General features: G+C 40.8%; 1 pseudogene; it reads left to right on the plus strand.

Annotated features, from left to right (window-relative positions):
• Window positions 1-8,130: 8,130 nt before the first annotated feature.
• Window positions 8,131-8,960, plus strand: LOC107154408 (annotated as a pseudogene).
• The last annotated feature ends 1,747 nt before the right edge of the window (window positions 8,961-10,707 follow it).

Genomic DNA, 10,707 nt, shown 5'->3' on the forward strand with positions numbered 1-10,707 from the left:
GGTGTGCTTTGTCTGTTGAACAAATCCCAGAACTATTCATTAATTCTGTACCTGCCTATGTAATTGTTTTTAAATTTGTACAAGAATTCTAGTGAGACTTCTCAATATAAAAATAATATGCAATTTAAAAAGTATAAAGGCATTTGTCTTAATTTTTGGTAATCAGGCTAGCCTAAATTCCAAGTGAGTTCTAGTGATTAACATGTTCCTCCTTTCCTCAGAGCCTCTTGAACTGAATATGATTAGACAAGTAACTAGGCAAGGATTGTGGTGGTCTTGTACCATGGAATTTTACAAATTAGTCAAGTGAATTGGAAACACAAAGTGCTTCCTCTGACATACTGAGAACTTAAGTTTCTGAAATAGAATCTTCTGGAATGACTAAGTCAAATAAAGGCTACAGGGATTGATTGCATTGGATCTAAGTAATTTTGTTACCTCTCTCTGAGAGACTAACAGGGAAATGGCCTGAAGTTGAAAGGTACTAGATGCATGTTCTAGCTGATAATAGAGGTTTGTTCATAGCTTTCGTTGATTCTCTGAAATCAAAATTTGCTCTTTCTCTGCTGTCACTCCTCCCCATGCTCATCAGAAATGCAAAAAGTGATGGACCAATCTTATTTATTCAACTAGGCAAAAAGGAAGGGAGGAAGGGTTTGTAGCTGAATACCTATAGAAGCCTTGTGTACAAGTAACAGACCATCTGGTCAACCCATGTAGCTTCAAGCATTTTATTGGTAAGAGCATGCTCAGGCAACATAAACTACTCTAGCAGATGTTTGTTGGCCACTTTTACATCCTAGGAGCTATGTTAAATCCTGGAGTAGAATAGTGAATAAGCCTGCTTTGAGAGTTTTTTTTTTTTAAACCATTTTAAAGCATACAGTTCAGTCCCTGATACTGAAGTCCTTGTAATCTGTTGCTGCTATAACAGAATACCTGAGATTGAGTAACTTCATAACAATAGAAATTTGTCACGACTCTGGAATTGGAAATCCAGGATTATGGGGCTGGCAGATTAGGTGTCTGGTGAGAGCTGCTTTCTGCTTCCAAGATGGCACCGTGTTGCTGCATCCTCCTAAAATACAAAAGCAAATAAGCCAGGTGTGGTGGCACATGCCTGTAATCCCAGCAGCTTCAGGAGGCTGAGGCAGGGGGATAGCCAGTTCAGAGCCAGCCTCAACAATCTAGTGAGGCCATAAGCAATTTAGGGAGAACCTGTCTCTAAATAAAAAATACATAAAAGAGCTGGGGATATGGTTCAGTGACTAAATACCCCTACGTTCAATCCCTGGCAAACAAAATAATAATAATAGGTATTCTGAAAGGCAGAAAGGGGCAAATGTTCCCTTGTACTCTTTTGTAAGGTCTCTAATCCATTCATAAGGGCTCTGCCCTCATGACTCATCACATTCTAAAGGACCCACCTCTTAATGTTATCACACTGTTAAGTTTTAGGTTTTGGAAAGACTGTATAGCAGAAATATGCCGGTATTTTCATGGAGTTGTGCAACCATTACCACCAATACCAGAATGTTTCCAGCACCTCAGAAAGAAACCCCATATCTAGCAGCAGTCTGAGTTTACTCCTCCTCCTGTCCCTGCCAACCACTTATCAACTTTTCATCTGCATTAACCTATTCGGGATATAAATGAAATCATATGACATGTGGCCATTTGTGTCTGGCTACCTTCCTTAGCTTTCATGGTTCATCTATGTTGTAGTATGTACCAGTACTTCATTTTTTTTAATAGTTGAATAATATCCAACGTGGCATGAACATATCACATTTATTCATTCATTAGTTGATGGAATTTGAGGGGGTATTCTCTTTTGAACCTACTTCAATCATACTTTTACCCTTATACTTCACCAGAACTATTTTAATCAAAATCATCAACTATCTCATTGCTAAATCCAAAGGTCAATTCCTGGTCTTCACCTTATTTAACGTATATTAAACATTTGACCCAGTCATAGCTCCACCATTCTTGAAACCATTTCTTCACTGACTTCTCCTCTTCCTCATTGGCTGCTACTTCTCAGTATCCTTTGTTGGATCTTCTTCATCTCTTAACCTGTAAGTATTGAAGAATCCAAGGGCTCAGTGCTTAGCTCTATCTTCTTGTTCTACACTGCCTAGGTGAACTCATAGACCCCTGACCATCTATCAGGTGATCTATCATCTATAATACGAAAATTCCAAATTTGCATCTTTAGCCAAGACTGCTCCCCTAAGTTCCCAACTTGAATATTTAACTGTCAGTACCTTCATTTATAGAGAGAGATTTTAGATAGATTGATAGATATAGATCTATAAAGAGTGACATTTCAGATTTATCCCAAGCTGTGTGGAGAGTCCCTGGAGAGTGACAAGTTACATGAGGAGAGCAAGGATTGGAGGAGGAGAGGAAGAAAAAGGAGCACCTTTTTGTGAGTGAGCCCCCAATTAATGCCATATTGATCAGAGACCACCTGACTAAGCTCTTCCTGAGTTCCTTACCCACAAAATCTCCAGCAAAACAAAAAGGGGTACTTTGTTATGCAACAATAGATAACTGAGAAGCTTAGTGATAACAATTAGTCATAGGCATGAGGCATCTAAAAAGGTTAACCTCAGGTTTTCCCCATCATCACCATGGTTCTGGTGACTGAACTCAGGGGTGTTCTACTGAGCTACATCCCCAAATTTTTTTTTAATTTGTTTTTAGTTGTTGATGGACCTTTATTTTATTTGCTTATTTATATGTGGTGCTGGGAATCGAACCCAGTGTCTCACATGTACAAGGCAGGCGCTCTGCCATTGAGCTACTACTCCAGCCCCATCCCCAACCTTTTTAAAAAATGTTTTGAGACAGGGTCTCACTTAATTGCCAATGCTGGCCTTGAACTTGCAATCCTTCTGCCTTAGCCTCTCAAGTTGCTGGGGTTACAGGCGAGTACCACCATGCCTAGCAACCTTAAGTATTTCTGATTCAATTGTCAAGGGCATCCCTATGGTGACAGAAGCATGAGGATGGCTCAGCCTGAAGTTAAAATACTTTGGAACTCTGCTGTTCCTCTTATTCTGATACCATGTCCACCAGGCATCTCAGATTTTCAGAGACCAGTCCCTAGGAGACACTGCCTGTATCTTGTATGTTTCATCCTGGTCTTGCTGGCAACCATGGTGAATTAGTAAAATGATCTCTTTGCCTTTCCTGAAATTTGATCACTAGGTGAGAATGTGCTGATTATGAGCCACGAGGATACTAGACTGTCCTTATGCCTGCAAAAGAGCTGTAGTTATCACTGTAACTTAATAAGAGGGCATTCTGAAACCTCCCATTTTATGGGAAATCTTTATTTAGTTGCTCTTAAAGGACTGCGGAGAGCAAGAGAGCATTCAGAGCAGAAGGCCAGCTTCAACTGCTTTTTGCTGAGAGGACTCATCTGAGGACCAGATCTGTGTACTTGTCTTCTGTTGACTTCTTTACTCTTCGTTATCCCGCATTTAGCCGATGAGAACATGGTGGTTGAGTGCCTCTATTCTATTTCATTTGTTCATTCTGCAAGGCTATAATAACCACCACATAGCTCTGATGTTAAATTGGGTGTCATTCTTTTTTCACTGAGTTTTAATTACGTAGAGTAGATACAAATCCTTAAAGGATAACAACTCAGTGGATTTTCATACATATATACTTCTGTGTGACTACCATCTATACCATTTAGAAATTTCCATCTCCCTAGAAAGAGCAGTTCTCTCTCTCTCCCCCAACCTCTCTTTTCCCAGTCAATATATCCCCCAGAGGCAACCGTCTCCTAACATGTACCTACAGTGTTTTTAACATTAGCCATTCTGGTGGGAGTAGAGTAGCATTTTACTCTATGATGTAATTCTTAACAAAGGTTGTTGAGGTTGAAGCTAATGTGCTGCCTCTGTCCACAGACTGCTAAAAGGAGGCAAGTAACAAGGTTTCATGACTGGCTAAATAAATCAAGCAGCTGTGATTTTTGTATTATTTTGACAGTGATAATTCAAACTGAAACTATTTTCTCACTTGAAAATATGAAAACATCTACTGATATACATCTAACTAAAATCCTGAGAATAATATATTAAAATCAGAAAAGATTAGCATTTAGAACAAATATTCCATTTCATTGAGTCCATGGATAATTACTGTGGGTGATCCTGTGCTACCTTGATAAAGAAGATGTGGCTTCTGCCCTTGTGGAGTTTGAATCTACTTTTATAAGAAGTCATTTACTTGTGAATACAATCAGTCACCAGTTTAATTTACCAACTTGAGATTTCTGAAAGGCTTTAAGCTTTTCTGTACCCTGCTATGGGTCCAGATTTGATTAGTTGTTTACCTCAGTGTGAAATTTATGTCAATTAATGGTTCTTTCTCTTCCCTCTTATGTTAATTACTCAAAAACACGACTTCCAGCTCTTCTACAGAAATTTCCACGTTGGCTGTCCATTTTGAATTCCCATGAATGCTTTATTATTTTCTGAATTTTACATCTTTTTTATATATATATATAGCAGTAGCAACCTGTCCTTGTCCTTCTATTCCGTCATTTGTGCTGCCTTATTTCTTTGCTTCAAGTACTTGGTAATCCTTGGCTGTCCTTCCATATTTAAGAGTAATGCACTAAGCCAGGCATGGTGGCACACCACCTATAATCTCAGCAATTTGGAAGGCTGAAACAAGAGGATCATGAGTTAAAGCCTGCCTCAGTAAAAGTGAGGTGCTAATCAACTCAGTGAGACCTTGTCTCCAAATAAAATGCAAAATAGGGCTGAGGATTTGGCTCAGTGGTCAAGTGCCCTTGAGTTCAATCCAAGGTACCCACCCCCCCAAAAAAAGAGTAATTCACTAAAAAGGTGACTGGGGGCTCTATAGGGATGAGACACTGTCAATTGGTGGGCTTCACTGTAGGGGGAAAGTATAAGAAGCCAGCTTTTCTTATGAGGAAAGTATCCATAAGTCAGGGTCTGTAGTAAGTCATCTTTTTCAAGAAACCACAAAATTTTAGTGGCATATACTGTAACCACTTATTTCTTGCTTTCCCCATCTGCAGGCAGGGCTCTCTTGGGCTTGAGCTCAGATCTGCTCCACATGCCTCTGATCTACCTTAAACCAATATATACACATGGTATATTCTTCTCATGATAAAAAACAGAACAAGAGACCAAACCAACCATGCAAACCCATGTCAAGTCTCTGCATATTTCATGTTTGCTAACAAGGCCAAGCAATTCACATGGTCAGTCGTAAAGCCAAGAGGTGAAGCAGTATATTCTCCCCAACATGAGGCCATGAGAAAGATAGGCATGTGAACTTCTATTACAGAGGAGTTAAGAACTGAATCCAATAAACCACTCTAATATTCTCTTTTATCTCAAGCCACTCAATATTTCTCCAAAACAATCTTCTAATCTACTGCCAGGGGGGATAGGCCAAGCTACAGGTGTTCCTAGGTGAGATAGAGGAGGGGCTTCTGACTCTCCTTGACCAATAACAGCAGTGTTTCTCTGCTCCTATTTCCAATCTAGTGCTCTCTGCTATCCTCCTCATGATTTGTGTTAACTCCTGAGTTTCTCACATTCTGTTTCTCCAAAGAATACAGCTCTGGTGTCCTGTGGGGGTAAAGGATGGAGCCTGTGTGGTTGCTGGAGGTGGTGTAGGTCTAAGTGCCCACTGTTCTCACCCCATCTTCTGAGGTGTCCGTGCCTGCCAGACTGCCTCCTTAGCTTGCATTCTTGTCTTTCTTTTCTCTGCTAAATTGGTTGCATCCCATCATCTGCTTTCTGTCCTCATATGGAGCAGTTTGGATTTACATTTCCTCAAAGATGAAGTTTGTGGTGTTTCTTTCCTCACTGTTTTGTTCTGCAGTTAATTCCAATCAATAGAGAAGATATCAAGGTATTTTACTCTCCACCTTAATATTGGAAAGCCAAGGGGGGAAATGCAAGTGTGTGTGTGTGTGTGTGTGTGTGTGTGTGTGTGTGTTGCTGGACATCAATCAAGGTCAGAGCTTCATGCATGCCAGGCAAGCAGTCTACCACTGAGTTACACCCCGGACCCCTAAACACAATTTTTAAAGCTATTATTTGTTAATTGCTTGCCATGTATCAGGAACTTTGCTAAGCAATTTACACTCGTTACCCCCATAAAACCTCTGAGAACTAAGTATAATTATACCTATTTTTTGGATGATGAATTGGGAACTAAATGAAGTGAAGTAATTTAGCTAAGGCTAGTAAACTTGTAAATGATGACATCAAGATTAGAGCCCATGGGCTGGGTTGTGGCTCAGTGGTAGAGTGCTTGCCTCCAACTTGTGAGGCACAGGGTTCGATCCTTAGCACCACATAAAAAATAAATAAAAAGAATAAAGTTATTGTGTTCATTTACAACTAAAAATATTTTTTTTGTGTGGTGCTGGGGATTGAACTCACGGCCTTGTGCATGCAAGACAAGCACTCTACCAACTGAGCTATATCCCCAGCCCATAAATATATTCTTAAAAAAAAAAAAAAAAGATTAGAGTCCAAGATCCATCTAGGAGTCTACACTGTGGGTAAATTTTTATTGGGGTGAACACCAATCAGTGCCTAGGAAAGCTTGCAGTGAGGTAAGGACTCTAAAGAAGGTGATAACAAGGGCTAGGGCTATAGCTCAGTTGGAAGAGTGCTTGCCTCAAATGCACAAGGTCCTGGATTCAATCCCCAGCACCACAGAATGTGATAATAAGGGAAATGGAGAGGGACAGTAGGCCACTTCCCTTATCTACAATATTCAGGTGAGGATCAAATCAAAGTGACCTTGCCTGTAAAGTAAAAGAATGTGCTGCTCATAAAACACCTGGGGAAACCCACCTGTACAGTGGCTGTGCAACCTATCCTATATGTCCCCCCAGCTTGAAGGCATGGTGGCCAGGCCTCATGCTTGCTGGTTGGGGAAACACAGAAGAGGGTCCAGCTTCCCAGTCTGTTTCCTGGATTCCAGCGAGAAGTGATTCTCCTTTTATTTAGGTTGTTACTCTTCCTACCAAAAGTGACATTGGAGAATATACTCCCTTACATGCCATGGTTACCAAGCTCTTTTAGATTTCCTGATTTCTGCCTATACTTCTGAATATAGAGCTTAGGAAAACGGAGGATTTCTTTTGTATCCTACTCTCTCCTCCTAGAATTTGACTTTCTTTGGATACTGACAAACCTGACCTTTTCTGCAGAATATAATCATTTTCTAAAAATGCAGGAAATTGGAGAAACAATAAAATTCTATGTAGGTTTTTACTTTGCCAACTTAGACACAGACTAAGAAAGCCTCAGAATACCATGGGTTCCAAAAATACCATATATACAATATAAATTTATTGTCTATTATTTATAAAAATAAATTATGACAGTATTATGTATTATGATTTTAAATTTTCAAACAAAACAGGAAAAAATGAAAAGTTTTTTTTTCCTGCCCTGCCTGCTTCTCTCCTCTTTTCACAAATATTATATGCTGCTTATAAAAACTTCAGTTGATAGCTAGACGTGTGCCTCACGCCTGGAATCCCAGCAACTTGGGAAGCTGAGGTAAAAAGATCACAAGTTTGAAGTCAGCCTCAGCAATTTAGCAAGGCCCTAAGCAACTTAGTGAGACCCTGTCTCAAAAAATAAAAAGGGCTGGGGATGTGACTCAGTGGAAAAAGCACCCCTGGGTTCAATCCAGGGTATAAAAAAAAAAAGAATTAAATAACACAAAATATATATAATGCTTAGCTTATTGCCTGGCACACTTAATTACTCATTAAATATTAACTTTTAATTTTTATTTGTATCAATAAAACTAATAAATGGTCCTTATTATAATTTACATTGCTTTTTGAGAAAGCAAAAATAGGATTAATTTAGAAGATACCAATTAGTTAAGAGAAATTAAATCATTATCACTTAAAGCCAATGACTCTACTAGACAGGTCAGTTAATGAAAATTTATTTTAGTGTGTGGAGAATTTTATATTGAGCTAGTTACATGAGAAAATTCAAATAATTTGCATTTTAAATAGTTGTGAACAGGCTCTCTGAGGCCCCAAAAGGAAGACATTAACTAGTGATTAGAAAAATCAATCTCTTAGCTGAAAGGTTATGTTTTGTATATGTTGGGGTTCTGCTCGATTTGTTTTGTTTTCTTGCAGTGCTGGTGGGGTTGATCCCAGTGTGACATGCATGCTAGCCCACTGCCCTACCCCCAGCACCCCTTAGCTGAAAGTGTTAGCAGTTTCACTTGCTCTTGTATCCTCTGGCCTGAAGCAGAAGCTGGAGACAGAGCAGAAGTATGTGGGTTCCACTTAGGACCTTGTGAGGACTGGCAACACCACAAGGCAGGGCGTGTATCCTGGCAATTTAATATCATGAATATCCTTCTGCTTTGGGGTCACGGACATGGTGGTGGCAAATTCAAGCTCTGTCAACACCATGGTGTTCTTTGATGTCAGCTTTTTCAACCAGGAAGTTGGTCACATGAAGATGGAGCTGTTTGCAGACATTGTGCCTAAGACCACCAAGAACTTTAGGCAGTTCTTACTGGAGAATTCAGAAAAGATGGGGGGCCCATAGGAAACAAAGGGGGAGCACCTTCCTCGTGGTCATAAAGGATTTCATGATTTAGGGTAGAGATATTGTTAATGGAGGTAGAACTTGAGTTGCCAGTATTTACTTGGGGGCCATTTGCTGATGAAAAATTTAAACTTAGACACTTGGCTCCAGGCCTCTTTCTATGGTAAGCAGTGGTCCCAGTGCAAATAACTACCAGTTCTTCATCATATGCTATAAGTGTGATTGGCTTGGTGGGAAGCATTTGTAGTGCTTGGAAAAACCATTAATAGATTCCTCGTGATGAAAAAGATTGAGAAGTTTCCCATAGGCCCCAACAATAAGCCCAAGCTGCATGTGGTAGAGATATAGTATGAAGAGATATAGTCCAGACCAAGACTGAATCAGATCATCCCTTGTTCTGGGTGATGGTCTTGAGTCAGACAAACTGGACTGGCCTCTGTGTTTATTCTCCTGCCTGTTGTGGCCCCAGTTGATCAAGAGACCCTAGAAGTATCACAGATTCAGAACCACAATTGTCTGTGTTTAAATTTTCTTTTTAAAATATTTTTTAATTGTTGATGTAACTTTATTTTTTATTTATTTATATGTGGTGCTGAGGATCAAACCCAGTGCCTCACACATGCTAGGCAAGAGCTCTGCCACTAAGCCACAACCCCAGCCCGGTGTGTTTAATTTTTCAACTAAAAATATAGGGTTTTGTGTGTGGGTTTAAAATACATACATACACACACACAAACACACACACACACATATATAATGAATATCCTCCCACTAGTGATTACTATCTCTCTTATAGCTTAGGAAACTGGGGCTCAGAGATCAAGTCACTTAGGCTTTCTGGTTTACATCCTCAGAAAACAAGAGAGGCAGATTGAAGTGAAGGGGCAGGGAAGCAGGCAGGCAGGTTGTGAGCGGCAGGGGAGGAGGGCTAGCTGGGGAGCCTGGAACAGAAATAGGTAGGATCCTGCAGGCATATACCGGACAAAGGCAAGAACCCAGTCTAAGAGCAGCAAGGTGTAGCCAAGGCTTTGCTGTTTTTCAATACACTATAGAGATTCTAGTTCCAGGGAGGAAACATTGAACTACCAAGTTCTTGAGAACAGACACCAAGGCCAGCATCATTGGGAATTTGGGAAGCTGGGAACTTGTTAGAAATGCACAATTGCAGAATGCACCTTGACTTTATTGAACTCAGATCTTCGTTTTAACAGACCTCCCCCCAGATCTGTGCATATTACAATTTGAGGCACACTCAGCAGAGCCCCTAACGAACACCTAATCCCTGATAATTTTCCCCACAGGGAAGAGCTCATGATTTCTCAAGAGGAAGAACGTGTTGCTGCTCTCAGGAGGAAGAGAAATGGATTCTAGGAGAGCCCATGTGGGCAGCCCTGGGATGCCAGCACCGGCCAGTCTCCGCCAGCCTGCCTCCCCCCATCTGCAGTCAGGGCACGTAGACAGACAATTCCTGTTGGCACAAGAACAAATTTTTTTCATTTGAGGTTGGATTTCTCAGGGGCTTCTGACATCTGGAAGATCTGAGAGAAGCTTTCGCTGTAAAATCCTTGATCTTTTTAAACTGCTGAACATTAGAAACCCTTTCCTCTCCTCTTACACAACTCTTTGGACAATGGAGGGATGCTAAGCCAGCAGCTGCATTCCTTTTCTCAGTGCGCCTCTCTCCCAGGGATCAGCTATAGATTCATTGCTATATTAAGGGGATGATGAAGATGAAAGTTTTGTCAGGGCTTGAATCCAGGTGCCAGGGGACAAAGCAAGAACCTGGCTTTGACAACACAAAGGCTTCAAAATGGGAAAAGGGTGACATGAACACTGGAACTGCCAAAGAGGGCAGCCCCACCTGCCTTCATCTGGCCCTGCCTCAACAGGGGTCTTCTATAAGGAGGAACTTTTTGAACATTTTTTGCCCCTTCAGAAACCCGGCTACTCTTTGCATCCAGGCCCACAGATGGGCTGTCAGAGTGGGGCGTGTGGACCGCTATCCTTGGTCCTGAACCATCCTCATGTGTTGTGGCAATAGTTCACAACCTCACAGAATCAATGAGGAAGTGTCATAAAAGGACTTGTTGCAAAG

This window comes from Marmota marmota, unplaced genomic scaffold, assembly GCF_001458135.2.
Source record: "Marmota marmota marmota unplaced genomic scaffold, marMar, whole genome shotgun sequence".
NCBI classification, from domain to species: domain Eukaryota; kingdom Metazoa; phylum Chordata; class Mammalia; order Rodentia; family Sciuridae; genus Marmota; species Marmota marmota.